The sequence below is a fragment of the Carassius auratus genome, chromosome 15 (genome assembly GCF_003368295.1).
Source record: "Carassius auratus strain Wakin chromosome 15, ASM336829v1, whole genome shotgun sequence".
Taxonomy (NCBI): domain Eukaryota; kingdom Metazoa; phylum Chordata; class Actinopteri; order Cypriniformes; family Cyprinidae; genus Carassius; species Carassius auratus.
In genome coordinates, this window is record NC_039257.1 from 17,073,010 (window position 1) to 17,091,017 (window position 18,008).

Genomic DNA, 18,008 nt, shown 5'->3' on the forward strand with positions numbered 1-18,008 from the left:
AATAAATTAAATGTAAATATTTATAATAAGACAATGTATGCTATATAAAAATCTGTTTTGTCTATTATTTGACTGCTGTGAAAGGATTAGTTCTAATATAAAAATTAATATTCTATAATTAATTACTCACCCATTGTGCACAAACAAATAAAAAATAATAACTTGTTTATGCTCAGGAGTAAGCATGCATGCTGAACGTAAGCAACACTGATTATGTTGATTTATATGCACATGCGTCGTTTTAGAAGGTGTTAACTCAGGGAGAAGAATTGCCGAATAAATTATGTTTGTTTTCTTTGTGCACAAAAAGTATTCTAGTAGGTTTGCGAAATTGATGTTGAGCCACTGATGTCATATGGACTATTTTACGTTTCTGGACCTGGGAACATTTCAGTTGGGTTGCTGTCTATGGGATTTCATCAAAAATATCTTAATTTGTTTTCCGAAGACGAACAAAAAGTCTTGCGGGATTGGAACAACATGAAGGTGAGTAATTAATGACACGATTTTCATTTTTGGGTGAACTAAACCTTTTGACTTTTTGTCCAAATGACTGATAGGATCTGCTAACAGATAACTATAACAAGTATTAACACATTTCTGTTATGACATTTTCATCTGGTGAAAAAAAAAAAGTATTATGCATTAATGCACGCCAGTTGGCTGTTCTTTTCCTGCCTCAGTACTGTTACAATAGAAGCAGTGATGGCATACAAAGCGAACAGAGTAAAATGACCTTTAATAACAAGGAAAGGGAGAAAGCTGGATACAATGCAGTAGGTTTTCATGTCATGGGAAAGCAAGCCCAGAGCACAGAGATTGTGAATTAAAGCACCAGAATGGCATCAGTCGAGAAACCAGATACTGTACGTCTATCTCGCAAACCTGGCACCCTTCCTTTGGTTCTCTTCAGCCTCTGCATTACATTCACACAGAGACTGCATTGTTCAGAAAAGTACAAGATCGCAAGAAAACAACAGTCCAAAAAGAGGGTTACAGGCGGTTATATAAGAACATGTGTGGTGACATGTTACCTTGACAACATATGATGAATGTGGTTGTCAGGTATGTGTGTGCGACTTTGCCAAACGTCACATGCTTATAAATAGAAAGTTGTTCTGAACTGGCATTTGGTATAGAAACGTTGCAGTATTTGAACATACTGTAACTTTTGGGTAGAGGCATCTCAAATAGTTTTAAATGTAAACTCAAAGAGTCCCCTGTGTGGAGCTCCTCTGAGAGCAGATGATGTAAAATGCTGAGTCACCCTTACTGAGCTGAATCAATGGATATACAAGCTGTTATAAATCGTCTGCACCGAAATGATGGAATGCAGCTTATTCCAGAATAAAGGTTCCTTCAAAAGTGGAAATGTTCTTGTCAGGTCATGCTACAGATCTATTCAGCCATGCTTTTCTTCACTGGAGAACGTCCAGAATGCAGAAACAGACATGTGGTGAGATATGAATAAAACTGCTGAATCATGATACGTAAGTGCTTCTGCTCTCCTTATAAACTGGGGCTAGTCAGGACAAGTCCATTTATTGTGTCTAACACTTTTTACAATGCACATTGACTCAGAGCAACTTTACAGATAATAATGATGATAATGTTCATCGTATATACATGCCTTAGTTTCATTTACATCCGACTGATAATATAGTTTACAGTCTGTGACAATATAAACAATCAAGTATTCACTTGAATATATTATTATTATTATTATTATTATTATTATTATTATTATTATTATTATTATTATTATTATTATTATATTGGGGCAATTTAATGAAAGTATTTTTGACCAGAATAAAGATTTGACCTTTTTTTTTATTTCAATGTATGGCCAATTCTATAACCTCATCATCATGAAAACATAATACCATAAACCCTAAAAGGAGTGTAAAAAGTATTATTTCAATCTTTAGAAAAAAACTATATGGTGCTCTCATGTGTAACTGGGAGAAAGTGAACTGCACAATATGAATGAATATGTCTCGCTTTGTATATAAAAGAACATTGGCCAATTGACCATTCACAGAGAGTTTGATTGACAGGTGGACTGACCAATCATAACACTGAATCAGCAATTTTATTAGACAAACCAAAGTCCCTTTAGGGTATTCAATAGTCTTTGGACAAACAGAAGAGTAAAACATCAATGAAGAAGAAAACGAAGTAGATTAACATTGGCTGACTTTAACTTAAAGAAAAAAAAAATGGTGTATTGGTAACATACCTTCTGGTGCTGGTTCATGTTTATTTTAACTAGTAGTAACGAGGAAGAGATAAATCCATATGCTGGTCCAGGCTGAAATAAGTTGATGTTAATGCTATTAAAGCATAAGAAACAACATTTATGGGATGGTTCATGCCATATTTTGTTGCCAATTTGGACTTATTTCTTAAATGTGAGTGGGACAAGCAGTTTTGGACATTTCAGGAATCAAGTTACTAAGACTTTATCTTGAATGCCCCAAGTTACTGTGTGGAGGCCTTGAAAATATGGCTGCAGGTTGAAAGGGACTTTAATACAGTATTGCACCAGGCGGACCTCTTTTAGGATATTTTTATGGTTGCATACTTTGCATGAAAATGAGGAAACCGTACATTATTCAAAACTTTAATAAAAAAAGAGAGAAAAGGTCAAACAGGTTTCAAAGATATATATATATATATATATATATATATATATATATATATATATATATATATATTTATTTTATTTTGGTGTGAACTAATCCAATAAGGATTGTTGGCAGGCTCTTGCACACCGTTGTGAAATCTATTAACAAAGTGGAATGTAATGCTGTCTGATTGAAGGGCAGCTTCTCTTGGGAAATTACCCACATGAGAGGTGCTTCAGTCCCCTAAATCCGGTTTAATCTCGCCTGAGCCTGAGCTTGCATACGCCTACCTAATGGCCGACAAATTTACACCCTGTAACCCGACTCCCTCCCTTCCCTGTCTGCCCGAGTATGTTCTTTACTTCTACATTACACCAGCTGAATATGTGTCTAAAATTAAAACTGTGTGTTGATTAAATAAAGCTATTGCATTATGCAGAGTTGAAAGAATAATTCAGAAATTCTATGGAGCACAAAACAAGATGTTTATCAGAATGTTCATGCTGTTCTTTCGCATAAAATCCTAGTGAATGATGCAGACTATCAAGCACTTAAAGTTATCCATGCGACTTGTGCACTGTGTTACAAGTCATTTCAAGCCAGTTTATGAGGGAAAACATAAAGGGAGGGAGGGAGGGAGGGATGAAAAAAGTAACCATGTAAGGTTTGTTTTATGTTGTTTTCCTTTTATGTCTTCTCCTGTCGTGCTTTAATGGCTTTCGCATGTCTCCAGTCCTTTATAGACCATCTGCTAAAGTCACAGTTTAGGCGGCCTGCATGTGCCAGAGGTTATAACAAATCGACTTACATCTGGGTTTGTTTTTCGTGTTTTTGTCCGCATGGTTCACGCTTCTTAACTTTAGAAAAGCTGATATATGCAGAGAAGCAACTGCCATATCTTAACATGATCACTCTTTTATTAATAACCAAGAATACATCCTTGCTGTTCATTTCCATGCTAGTTTTTTATTAAGGACCAAAGTATAAGGTCTATTATAAATTCACGTTTAAGAAACTTTGTAACTTTTGACTCTATGGCTGACATACAAGTAAGTAAACAAACAAAAGATATTAAAGAAAATGAAGCAAAATTAGACAAATAAAGAAAATATAAATATATAATAAGACACTAACAAATATTTGTATGGTCTAAATATGACAGCATAAGATATTGATATGCTGCATAAGAACTCAGAAACCTCTGATAAGATATGTTGATTAGTTTAAGGCCTGCATTATCCCACACAGACGCCTCTGTCACACCCTACTGCTGATAAAAATAGCCTTTGGCTATAACCCTGTTTTTTACACCCCTGCTTATCTCTCTCTTCTTCCAGCTTTCTCAGTTTTACTGCTGGCTGTCAGGATAAATTACCTGTTAAGGACATACATTTCTCACTTTGTTTTCCGAGATCTCCCTCCAAACCCGAAGCATTCCGGCACTTGTGGTGGAGAGCAGTGGTTCTCCAGAGATACACAACCCATAAAAGTCTCATAGGTCTGTTCTGATAGGGACGGGAAGAAAAACAAAATGTTCTTCTTCTAAACAGGGAAAATCAATATCGTGCACAGGAAATCACATATAATCCACAATATATGTGTTGTTCATCTTTTTCTTATTCAGTAAATATTTTCCATACACTCTTTGATAATGCACAAACAAAATACCACATTAGAGGTTGCACAGGCCAAATTGTGTGGGATTATTTAAAATTAATTGTAACTGTTCTAAGCATTCATTAAGGAATGTTGTTGATATGGTACAAAAAAAAATGGTTACAAAAGTATTTGTATGAAATTAATTTCAAAATATCAAACCAAGTGTCATCTGCAAACAAATAATTCTAGAGCTTTTCTCAGAGCTAATGTCACCACATAGTCATGTTCCATTATCTTATGCAGCAACATTCATCATCAAGTGTATGTGAAACACCTGCATACTTTTGGGGGGGATTATTGTACATTTAATGTACATAGTGCACAATTACCTCTTTCTCTCATACGGAGGAAGATCATGGCTCTAAGTATCTTAAGTGACCCCAGAGAGACGCCAGACAAGATGGAAGTCTGCAAATGCCAGAATGTTCTTTTGAGCACATGCAGTTTTGTGAAAAGCATTTATGTGGAACACAATTCCCGGAGGAAGTCACACAAGAACATACAGTTGTTGTTCAGTGTTAATGGGTGACAAAAGGATCCCTATGATGATTGGCTGAGAAAAAAACACCCACCTTTCCATGCCCGAGCATTCCTCTCTCAGTAATATGTGTTCATATTTCAGTATACTTTGAATTGTTGCTCTTTTATTTCTAAGTCCTCCATGGCAGAGCATGTAAGGCAACACATTCCTGAAAACACTCCAGCTTAGCTCCACAAATGAATGTGTAGAAACCAAATCCAGAATCTGATGACTTGGAGAAAGATATTGCTTTACTCTGACTAAATTACAATTTTGTGACTTCCTTTGAGCACTATAAGTACATATGATGGTTATAATAAAGCAAGAAATGGGTTCCTTGCCTATTTATGCAGTATAATACATAGAGTTTATTGACAAACACAATCTTTTTTCACATTGTTTCAAGTCATATGACTTGCCTTAAATTTTACTGTGAAACACAAAAGAAGCTTAGAATAATATGCATACAGCTCTCTACCATACAATAAAAACAGAAAAGCACAGCAGAAAACACAAAAGTTTTGTTCCAAATTAAACAAGAAAAATAAATCATCATATGTATGTTCGTATGAAGTTATATGTTACATTTTCGTAAATTACAGAGTGAAATTTAAAACATATCTGTAACAGACACGCCAGGCTCCAACACCAACCCATCACAGCGCACACCCTCACCGGAATACTAATCACACCCACCTGCTCCTCATCACCTGCAATCAAGCCACTCCCATAAAAACCACACATAAACTCAGTCACCGTCCGGTCTCGTTCGCAACTAGGTCAATACCTACCTGCTTACTCTAAGGACTAACTCATTACTCTCCTTACCTCTCTCCAGTGTCTCCCAGTCTCCAGTGTGCCTGCCTGCCTGCCTGCCTGCCTACCTGCCTTGAAGAGCACCAGGGCCAGTCGTACGCCAACTCACCCCTCTGCCGTCCAGCGATCGTCAGCTTCCCAGAACCAGCCAGCGAACCTATGCTCATAGACTCAAACAGACTCTCTGCTGCGGAACGGCAAAGACAGCTGGCCAAGAATCTCTACCTCTACTGTGGATCCCCGGGGCATATGGAGATGACCATGGCAACGCCGTCAGCCTACCAGGTCCACTAATAACAGGTAAACCATTGATTTCGTCGCAGTGTCTGTCTGCTTACCCTCCAGACTGGACTACTTCACATGGAGGAGATCCACCTGCTTGTTATGGATGAATCCACTGCTGACGTAATCCTAGGGCACCCGATGTTGGAGCAGCATAACCCTGTTATCTCATGAAATATTGGCAAAGTCCTGAAGTGGGGGATAACCTGTTTCCAGGGCTGTCTCTCTGGATTCCCTGTTCGATCCAACCCTCTCCCAGAACCTCTACCCGTCTACACCGCCTACATCGAGATCCCTGTGGAAAAACAATCTGTCAACATACCACAATGTTAAGCCCCCTTAGGTGATGTATTCTGCCCCAAATGGGCCTCCAAGCTGCCTCCACACCAGCCATGGGACTGTGCCATCGATCTGATTCTGGGTGAGCCAGTGCCCAAAGGAAGGATCTATCCCCTTTCCATCCTGGAAGAGAAGGCCATGGAGAACCTCTATCAAGGAGGTGCTGGCGCAAGGTTACATCCGTCCATCTACCTCCCCTGCTGCTTCCAGTTTCTTCGTGGAGAAAAAGGTCAGAGGCTTGCAGCCCTGCATAGATTACCACTCACTGAACAATATCACTGTCAAGTTCCGATATCCCCTTCCTCTCGTCACTGCTGCCCTGGAACATCTCCGTGATGCCACTGTCTTCACCAAGTTGGACCTCCACAGCGCATACAACCTCATCTGGATACTTGAGGGGGGCGAGTGGAAGACAGCGTTTAGGTCCTGCAACGACTGAGGGCTTTCCAGCTATACCTCAAAGCAGAGAAATGTTCCTTCCATCAGTCCTCAGTGCAGTTCTTTGGATAATACATCGATACCAGTGGCATCCGGATGGACGAGGGGAAGGTGGACATCATCAAGAACTGGCCCACTCCAACTACAGTAAAAGAACTCCAGCGATTCCTCTGCTTTGCCAAGTTCTACTGCCGATTCATCCAGGGTTACAGCTCCATCACCAACCCACTCACCAGTCTTCTCCGCAACAAGCCCAAGTCTCTATCCTGGACCCCAGCCACCACGGAGGCATTCCACACTTTATAGGAGGCCTTCACCACCACTGCTCTCCTAGTCCATCCTGATCCCGACAGACCCTTCATTGTTGAAGTCAACACCTCCACCACCGGAGTAGGAGCAGTCCTTTCCCAGCAGCTGGGGAATCCCAGCCGCCTCCATCCATGTGCCTTTTTTCCGCAAACTCAACCTGGCGGAGGTCAACTACGACATCGGCAACCGGGAGCTATTAGCTATCAAGCTAGTGCTGGAGGAGTGGAACCATTGGTTGGTAGGGAGCCAAACACCCTTTCCTGGTTCTTACGGATCATAAAAATCTGGAATACCTGCGCTTGGCCAAGAGGTTAAACCCCAGACAGGCCTGCTGGGCTCTATTATTCACTTGTTTCAATTCCTCCATCTCATACCGTCCAGGTGTCAAGAATGTCAAAGCCGATGCTTTGTCCCGGTGTTACACCCCTGAGGAAAACCTTGAGGAACCCGAAACCATACTTCCAGATAAAGTAAACGTTAGTCCCATCACCTGGGCTTGCAGTACATCACCAGGACATGGCGCACTCCACTCAGCTCACACATCACTTGGCACTGGCCACCCTGGGGTCAACTAAATCCTCTCGCTGCTGAGGGAATGCTTCTGGTGTCCCAATATGTCATTGGACATAAGAAGGTACGTGTAAGGATTGTGCAATCTCGAAGAGCCCATGTCATCTACCATCCGGTAGGCTCCTCCCTCTGCCCATTCCGAACTGCCCTTGGTCACACCTAGGGGTGGACTTCATAGCTGACCTACCTCCCTCTAATAATAATACAAGCATCCTCATTATTGTTGACCGATTCTATAAATCCTGTTGTCTTCTACCCCTGAAAGGTCTGCCCATGACCATGGAAACCGCCAAACTGATGTTTAACCATGTCTTCCATTACTTTGGCATTCCATTCACTCCTAGGTGTGGCCGTCAGCATGTACTCTGGAGACCATCCCCAGTCCAACGGGCAGACGGAGAGGAAGATACAGGAGATCGGCCGTTTCCTGCGTACCTTCTGCCATGGCCACCAGGACTCTTGGAACCGGTTCCTAGGGTGGGCCGAGTACACACAGAACTCCCTACGTCAACCTTCCACCAGACTCACTCCATTCCAGTGCGTGCTCGGCTACCAGCCACCACTCTTCCCATGGTCAGGAGAGCCCTCAGACGTTCCATCGGTCGACTACTGGTTCCGAGAGAGCTAGAGGGTCTGGGACGCGGCCCACCACCAGCTGCAATGGGCCATACTTAGGTGAAGGATGACAGCCAACCTTCGCTGCTCTGACACCCCAGCATACCAACCTGGACAGAAGGTCTGGCTGTCAACCCGTGACATCCGCCTGTGCCTACCATGCCGCAAGTTGAGTCCCAGATTCATTGGCACACTCACCATCACAGAGCAGATCAAACCGGTCCCCTTCAAACTCAACCTTCCCCCTGAGTATCGGATCTACCCCACATTTCATGTCTCACTGCTTAAACCTGTCTCGCTCCTTCTGTCTCTCTCTCCACAGGGCCTGGCGTAGCCGAAGCCACCCTGCCACTCCTCCTTGACGATGGAGCTGCCTACAAGGTTCACATCATCCTGGAATCCCGGTGTCATGGTGGACAACTTGAATATCTAGTGGACTGGGAAGGATACCTGGGAAGACCTGCTCCACGAGGAAGAGGATGTCCACCACGTCGTTGGGGTCCCCGGAGCGGGCCATGGGGAGGGGTGTAGTGTAACAGACACGACAGGCTCCAACACCAACCTATCACAGCGCACACCCTCACCGGAATACACACCCACCTGCTCCTCATCCACCTGCAATCAAGCTACTCCCATAAAAACCACACACACTCATTCACCGTCCGGTCTCGTTCGCAACTAGGTCAATACCTACCTGCTTACTCTAAGGACTAACCCATTACTCCCCTTAACCTCTCTACAGCGATATCCAGTGTCTCCATCGTGTGCGTGTGTGTGTCCTCTACCTCCAGCGTACTGTGTTAACGTCCTCTGGATCCCTTTAACTCTCCAGCCTCCAGCACTACATCCTCACATTCACTACCTGCTCCTCTGCTTGTTCCTGAATAAACCGTGTTCTCCTGTTATGACAGTCTCCTGTCCCTGTGTACTGTAACAATATCTGCTCAAACTATCAATTCTCAATAACAAATCAACATATTCAAAATTTACTTTTAGACACACATCAACAAGTTATGTTAGTAAATGTAATTTTGCATTCTTGGGTCAACTATATTTTACATGGCAAATACATTGCTAAGCCCACCTTGACAAATGCATAGGGTGTGTTTTAAAGGAACACTCCACTTTAATAATAATAATCCCCAGAGACTCTGCTATTGCTGCAACTACTCAAACTAGCTGGGAAATATTTTCAGGCGCTGCGTAATATTGCGTCTGCTGCACCCATGGCACAACAGCAAACTTCCTTGATTATTACCCCGGAATGAGAGTATATTTCTTAGCCATATCAGCTTTTCATTTTCTATCAGTCTTAGTACATAAAGGAACTACAGAAGAATTGAGTTTTAAATAGGAAAAATATAAAAACTCTTTGGTCATTTTTGAGCGAGATGCTAACAACCTAATCAGATTCAATTATCTATGCTAAGCTATAGCTAAAGTGCTAACTCCAGACCCAGAGATATTTTTAATTTTAAGAAATATATTGGTAAATATATTTTCCTTTCGTAAGGGCCTTTAAGTTTAATAAAGACCAACTCACGTCGCACCAACAGACTCCGACTACTGCAGACAGACAAGTAAAGTACATCACTCTAGCCTTTTTCACACTGCGATTCCGGAAAATACAAGTGTAATGTGTCCCGGAAATTGTTCCCGGGTCGCTAGATTTTGCCCCTTTCACACTGCCAGTGATTACCCGTGAATATGTGCGTGCATTCACACACAACTTGTAAAGGACCCATAAAGACACGTGTTATCAGGGTTTGACGTGTAGTGTACGAGTCGAAAACGCTAAGCACGTTAACATTCACTTAAGCAAGCGAACAATCTTAGCTTCAGCGTGGAAAGTGAGATACTAACTGATCTCTGCTTCGTTACAGTTTGCACAAATTTTTTTTATCTTCCTTCAAAACACCTGATAAAAAAGTTGCACGATAACGTGCGTCATCATTACGCCACAGCCTTTAAGGCATTAGTTCTGGCCTTTGTTCACACAGAGCTCGTTCCGGGACTGAACCAGGCAATGTTACTAGGTCCCCGACGTGTTTGCTTTCACACAGAAGGCGACCCGCCAATGTTCCAGCAATTTTTCAGGTCCAACGTGCAGTGTGAAAGGGGCTTCTGACATTCCAAGATCTGACAAACACCAATTCAACATGTTCAAATAGCGAAAATGTGTGTCAACCAATGGGGTAACCAGTGTTGGGCAGTAGCGTCGCTACATGCAGCGAAGCTACTAGTTTAACTACATTTCTCAGTAGCTTGGTCGTAGCTTCGCTACTTTCTGAATCAAATAGCTTTTCAGTAGCGAAGCTATTTTTTTTTACCAAGTAGTGCGGTAGCTTCCACACAAGCTACATTTTCGCAAGCATTTCTGAAGCTCAAACTCAAATCGGGAAATACAACTGCTAAGATCGCTGATCCAGGATCAGTAGTGACGCGACGGCGCTAGTTCATCTTGTTCGTGTTTACGGTGGATAGAAACCAACCATCTTTATGATGCATTACCGCCACCTTCTGCTCCGGATGGTACCACTCCTTGGCCAGTCACGCAAAAAATTATTTGATGAAATGATGGCATAGGATGAGGTCGGAGAACAGTTAATCCCGAGGAGTGAGTCGCCGTGGCTGTACCTCGACAAGTACATGACACTGACCGAGATAACAGAGAGAAAATATGTTTTCAGATGCTGATTTTTTTTTTTGTACTGTTTGGAGGTCTTGCATTTTGTTCTGCAAAATCCTACAGTATATTAAGCATGCCCATGCAACAGGTGCATACACTTACTTGTGCGCACATTGTTAATTACATGTATTTTGATTGTTTTTGTTGCCAAATTGATAAGGAACACAAAAAACTATTAAACTAAACAATTACACCTGCCTATCTGTTTGACTGACAGTTTTAAGCACTGAGATAGCATTGACTTGTAATAAATCGTGTTCAACATAAAAATTTAATTTTAAAGCTTAGATGTAGCAAGCTACTGTTGATGTAGCTTAGCTTGCTACATTTCCCAGGGGGGTAGCTTCAGTGTAGTGAAGCTTAATTTACTGTAGAGTAACTGGTAGCTTATCTCACTACTATTTTCCAAGTAGCTTGCCCAACACTGGGGGTAACACACCAATCAGACAAAACCAAACGAATGTGTCTGTTGCCATTTGTTGGCATCTGACTCAGTGAATTGTGAATTGGCATTACAACACAATTTTATGTAATCTTTAATATAATATATTCCATTATGTTAGACATACTATATTCAAAGGTTGATCGAACTATGTAGAGGAAGTATAAAAAAGAGTCTATACAAGTTTTAGGCCATTTAATATGAGTAACTGAACGTTTCAAACAGAACAAACAAAAGAACTCACAATTTTAAGTCTGGTCATGTGCTGACAAGATGGGAAGAAACAAAAAATTTAGCCAAGAGTTGATCTGCAACCATCAACCGCCAAGTAATTAAAAAATTGTTAAGTCAGCACGGATTTGTCATCTACATAAGACAAACTGAATACCACACCTTTTGACCTGTTGTCTGAACTTGGTTTGGTTTTAATTGGATGGTGTTTTTTAAAAACATAATCTATATAAAACGGTGCTATTAAAACATTTTTGAGTCCATAGACTGTATAAAAACTTTTGCAGCCAGTTTCCTGCAGCAAGTTGAAGAATTACAGTTTAAGTCACTTCTGTGTTGGCTTCACGAGAGAGAGCAGGAGGTCAAGCATCACCTTAAACCATTTTAAACTGTCTTAAACCGTCTTAAACCGTTTTGCTAGTGAAATGATTTTATATCTTTTGCAAATAATAACAAAACTTTCAGTGTAGCAGACTAAAGTATATAACCGCTTTAAACAGCGTGAGTGCAGTAATTACCCCTCAGCTGACTGCAGATCAGCTGCATGACATAAAACATATCAACGACACACACAGAACACATAAAGAGAAACACGCATTGCTCACTTAGTTGCTGTCATGTGCATTTCTAAATAGTCAGCGATCAATCACAGTATACTATATCGGTCTGTCCTTTTTGTCACGAAACAGTGAATAAAAATAACCGGTAACATCTACATGACCATCTCTCATAAGGGCTATGAGTGAGTCTGCTGTGTTTACTGAATGTCTATTCAAACATATTATATTTTTTAGAGTATATTTTATCAATTTTATAAACTTTTAGGAGTTGACCAAATTTTTCACTTCAGGTTTCCCAACAATGTTTACATTTTCCAAAAAAAAAAAATTCTAGATTAACACAATTTCATGTTTGATTAAAAAAATAAATGAAAATATCTAATCAAATATCCATTGACCCTGAAATATTGTGAACTAAACTGTTGTCTTGAAGACTGTGTTGATTGCAATTTAGAGGAGCAACAACTGCATTCTACAACTGAATTTACCCCTAAAATGTATAGTGGAAACAGCATTTATAGAAATTGAATGCAGTGTGTACAGAACTGAACTGAACCACTAATTATAAATGAAGAATTCAAAGGTGTCAGAGTTGTGGTGCATGAAAACACAGGGAACAAGGTACATTTTTAGTCAGTGTTGCCAATTATTGATATAAAACCACCAAATTTATTTATTTTTTTCTAGGAAATTTAATCACATACCTAGTTAACATGACCTGCACCTACTTTATTATTCCCATAAAAGAGATTGCTTTATGTCCTGAGCCAGGCCTAAACAACAAGATGCTTAATAAGCATTCATTAAAATTAACCCTTCTAGAACGCACTCTGCAAAGCAGCCTTCCAAGCCTAAAACACTATTGCTCTGTCATAGACATTCACCATGTATAATGATTCTTTGGTCGCTTTAATATTACTTTTGGCAAAATAGCCAATACCAAAAGCACAAGATGGCAAAACGTCACTATTGTCACAATGGTGTCAGTCATTGCACTTTCAAGAGTGAACTCTGTTCCATACAAACAAAAAACTGTGATTTATGGGATTTACTCTTATATTTAAATGCACTTGTCACTTATGTTTACTTGACCCCGTTAGCATCCTCAAAGTGAATTCCAATGGTATTATAAACCCAGACTCATAGGAAACATTCCACTAGACTCAAAATTCCATTCCACACGTTTATAGAATCATGGACATTCATTGTTCTTTTCTCCATTTCTTTTCATCACAGAAGTACGCTTTACTGCTTCCTTCATCTCACTCAACTTAGACCACTGCACAGCAACAACAGATCAATAACGTGACACTGAATGACCTTTAGTTTCAATTGTTTCACTGCATCCTTTGCATTAACACAACAATACATTTAATAATCCATTACAAAACTTCTTACATTATAGTTTCTTGTTTCTATTATGGCATTAGGACTGTATATCCATCAAGGGCAAACTTCTGATAGTCTCTCATTCTGGTCCAAGACTCAAATCAACTAATTGTGTCAATAGAATGGTTAGCTTTATCCATTTTATTGTATATAAAACTCAAAACAACTGTAAGTTGTGTTGCTCTGATCTGCATCAAGTCAAGTTCTCGTGGTTAGGCCACTTCAATTGCATCCCGCGAGCAGGGTCAAGCTATTATAACTACAGGCTACAGTCATCACAACATGACCTCAGTTGCCCCTGTAGTCCTGAAGTCACCCTAGCGACTAGTGTGTGTCAACATAAACTGCCTATCTAGACAGTGTTTGGTATAAAAGTACACTTTGCTTGTTACTGTTTGGAAAATAAACAATCCACTGATCAATCTTGGGTTAGACGTGTAAGACATTAATCAAAGTATAAGACATGTAAAAAATTAATATAATTGAGAAAACCAGAATACTACATATTAACACACAATTACTTAAATTCATGTTACTCATTTATTTAATCTGTGTTCTTATTCAATATCACCGTAACATGGACATTGGCTATTTTTAAGATAGTATCATACTATGCTCACCATTTCTGCAGTATACAGTATGTTACATTTTAATTTCATTTATGTGTCTGCATGTGTGTATGTACACAAGGATAGAAAAACGTGAAATTTTTGACATTGTGGGGCCCGGTCTGCAGTCCTCATGAGGGGAAAACAATAAAAAATTGTGTTTATCTGAAAGTGCAACAATGAAAAAAGGTTTTCTGTAAGGGGGAGGTTTAGGGGATAGAAAATATTGTTTGGTCAGTATAAAAGTAATCGAAGCCTATAGAAAATCCCCACATTTCACAGAAACAGGTGTGGGTGTGTGTGTGTGTGTGTGTGTGTGCGATTGTGATTGTGAGGGTTGGCGAGAAAAAAATTATATAACTTATCTATATCTATCTATCTATCTATCTATCTATCTATATATAAAAGTCCAACAATATAAAAGTAGTCAGTACAAAAGTAATAGAAGTCTATGTTAAAAATGTGTAAAAATGTCAAAGTGCTGAAAAATTAATCAAATAATGGTTTAATAGTTAAAAAAAACAACTAAAATAAAAACTAAAATCAATTACAAGAAAGTAATAATAAAATAAGTATATCAATTAAAAAAGAAACCTTTTGACATTCATTGCAATATAAAGCATTACTAATTTCCCGAGGCATTCCTAAGCATTCCAATTTCTGGAATAAAGAAAAGAACAGTTAAAAAATTGTTAGATTAAACTATACATAAAATACATGTTTTAAATGTTTAATATTTTTTAATGTTTCTAAATAACTTCCACACTTAATAAAAGGCATATTTTCCCACACAATCTAGTTTCTGTCTAGCTCTGTTGCATGCACTAAACCTGGGCTTTAAGGCCATGGAAATATATGAAATACCTTTGGTATTAAGGTACAGTAATAGTATATAATGCAGCAACTATTAAAGTCAAAAGCTAATGAAAACATGAACTCAGGATGACGCTCTGGTTTCATTTGTTGGGTATCTCTTGTAGCCCTGTGGATATGCAGAGAAATGAAGAGCTGGCCTGCTGAAGTTCCCAAGAAATCCACAGGTGGTCTACAGAGACAATCGTCTGGCTTTTGCAAAACCTAGTGAGTCTTTATTGAGTTTGTAAAGTGAGTGAAATAGCAGCAGGACCACTGTGAAGGCCATCACACAACAATTCAGTTTGAGAGAACACCTCCTGCTGCTTTGATTAAATTCCCAAAGAGCAGCTCGATTACTGACCTTTCTGTTGACTGATGTTCATGACTTTGACACCGCTGGACTTTGCGTCCTTTAAACTTTGTAAATGATTTGGCGCGTTTTAAGTGTTTGCTAAGGCCACAGACATTGCCAGCTAACGACAGGCTGATCTACCGTTGACTGCTTGCCATTGTTGTTCTAATCTGACTGTGGATCAAGATCTTTACGTGGCTCATGGAAAGCACATCACTAAGATTTGAAGCTAACTGCGTAAACCCTGATAAGCTTTCGCTAGTAATCTTGAAGCCACCTCAGAAAACAATAACACAGACATAATTTAGGAAAGTGTGATGGTATTGTTTTATCTTCCTCTGGCTCGGTCCTGGAATCACATGGCATCTTAATCACATTATTAAAAGTGCCAGGTCGAATGTGCCACTGTTCTATACTAGCATGTGACCAGTTTATAGCATTAATCCTGCTTTAATACTAGCACGGCTGGTGTACTGTAACCTCTCACACACATGAACTCTATCAACCGCTGTACTAATGTTAGCTCTTCATTCAGACCTCCATTGCAGCCTTCCATTCATCACAAAGATAGTTTCAGCATGTCACTTTAAGTGATCTAAATCTGCAATGAAAACTAATTCATACAAGTTTGGAACAACATGAAATGTTTACATATGTAAATGATGATAAAGTTTTAATTGTTTGGGTGAACTATCCCTTTAAGATGCATGTGGCACGTTTTAAGAAATACTGTTTGGATCCATGCTATGGTTTTGAAAAACGTACATTTGAAAGTTTAATGACCCTCGCAGTAAAAAGTAATATATTTCTTTCCTTACACAATGAATACATTTGACATAATCATTATTTTCAAAAATATATTGTAAAATTAAAATATACCGTATTTATTTAAATTATAATGAATTATTAATTCATCATTATAATTACTTTTTGGGGCGTTTTTCTTTCTTTTTTTTCATGGCATTTTAAAGCCTGAGCTTTGCCATACAAAGATCTGATATTTAAAGAAACTTGCTGACCATGACACGTGCAATAAGGGAAAAAGGAAATAATAATAATAAAAATATCATAAATGACTATCATACCTTTATTTTTCATATGTTGGTTGCACCAAAAGGTTTGGATTTGGCACTTTTCATTCAGAAATTAATCAGCAGTAAAGCAGATTTGCTATAATAACAAAAACAACAACAATACTATACTATGCTAAATTACCTAAGGTTCAATTTCAAGAATTTTATAGAAAAAAAAAAACAAAAAAAACATATGCTTACACTTTAGAATAGGTAACACTTGTTAACTATAAACTAAGACATTCCTCTCAATAAATTATTAATTTGCTGCTTATTAATAGTTAGTAAGGTAGTTGTTAGGTTTAGGTATTGGGTAAGATTAGGGATGTAGAATAAGGTCAAGTACAATAAGGCATTGTTCTTAATATATCTTATATATAATAAATGAATGATGAATGTGAATGCATATATTAAGAACATGCTCGTCATAAATGAAGTCATTGAAAATATGATTTTTTTTTTTTTTTTTCGTTTCATTGTTTGTTTCTAAGATGTAGGAAGAGAGAGGAGCAGAGAAATTCTGTCATGTAGGAACAGTCCGAGGGTCACAGCGTGGGTCAGTCTGTCTGAGCCTCCAATCTGAGAGTCTCTGGGGGGAAGCTGCTTATCTGCTCCGTCCCATGAGAACATGCACTGAGCGAATCTTCCATTAAACCCACAGAGAATATGAAACTGAACCTAATATCACTGTCTAAGCCCTTCATATATCACGGTCTAAGCCCTTGTTTTGTATGTGGATGATTCTCTGTAGTTGAAAAGCTCAGAGAATACAGACCTCCGAGTGTTGTCTACACAGCCAGAAAACTCAAAAATCATTAAAACCATTAAACTTTTAAGTTTCTCAATTTTTTATTTACAGTGTTTATGAAATAAGTTATTGGATATCTCACCCAAAAATGAAAATTCTGTCATTAATAACCCTCATGTCGTTCAGATATTTTTGATGAAATCCGAGAGCTTTCTGACCCTGCATAGACAGCAACACAACTGACACATTCAAGGCCCAGAAAAGTAGTAAAGACATGATTCATTCAAAAATATCCTATTAGTGGCCATGAGCAAAGACATCAGATTTCATATTGTATACTTTTGGAGGATCCTACCGAGAAACCATCTTTGACAAGAATGGAAATACTGACAGAAAGCCTATGGATCTTGGGTTCAACCTGTCAAATGAAGCAATGAAAAACACCTACACCTACTCACCATGTGTCAAGCCATGTTCATAACAATATACAGATGTGGGGACAAGTGCACAGCAGAGGTATCCGTTAGATTTTAGTTGGGACTTTGAATAAAACTGTGTCCATATGGGTCAGTTTAGGCTCATGTCGCGCTGGGTATGTGACCGTGTTGACTGCATGTTCAACAGATGTCCACTGCCCACATTATTACCAAGATGATCGTCCACTCTTCCAGTTCACACTACAACAGCTTGAAGATATTTGGAAAATGATCAGGCTTGAAATAAACCTTGCAAATTGAGCCTTATCCATTATTCAATCTGAGTAGACACAGAGGATGAACCGCTGTGGAGAGCCAGACTTATGGATTAGGACTCATAAATAATTTTACATAATTAAACTTACCAAAATATTTAAATAGATTTAATGGCCTTAGCCAGATTCCCTGGA

The 18,008-nt window shown here is 39.1% G+C and overlaps 1 long non-coding RNA gene across 1 annotated transcript; it reads left to right on the forward strand.

Moving 5' to 3' along the window:
* The first annotated feature begins 464 nt into the window (after nt 1-464).
* Nucleotides 465-17,248, forward strand: LOC113115269 (uncharacterized). Its single transcript, XR_003293854.1, has 3 exons — nt 465-1,490; nt 15,075-15,174; nt 16,866-17,248. It is a non-coding gene; the product is annotated as an uncharacterized LOC113115269 (long non-coding RNA).
* The last annotated feature ends 760 nt before the right edge of the window (nt 17,249-18,008 follow it).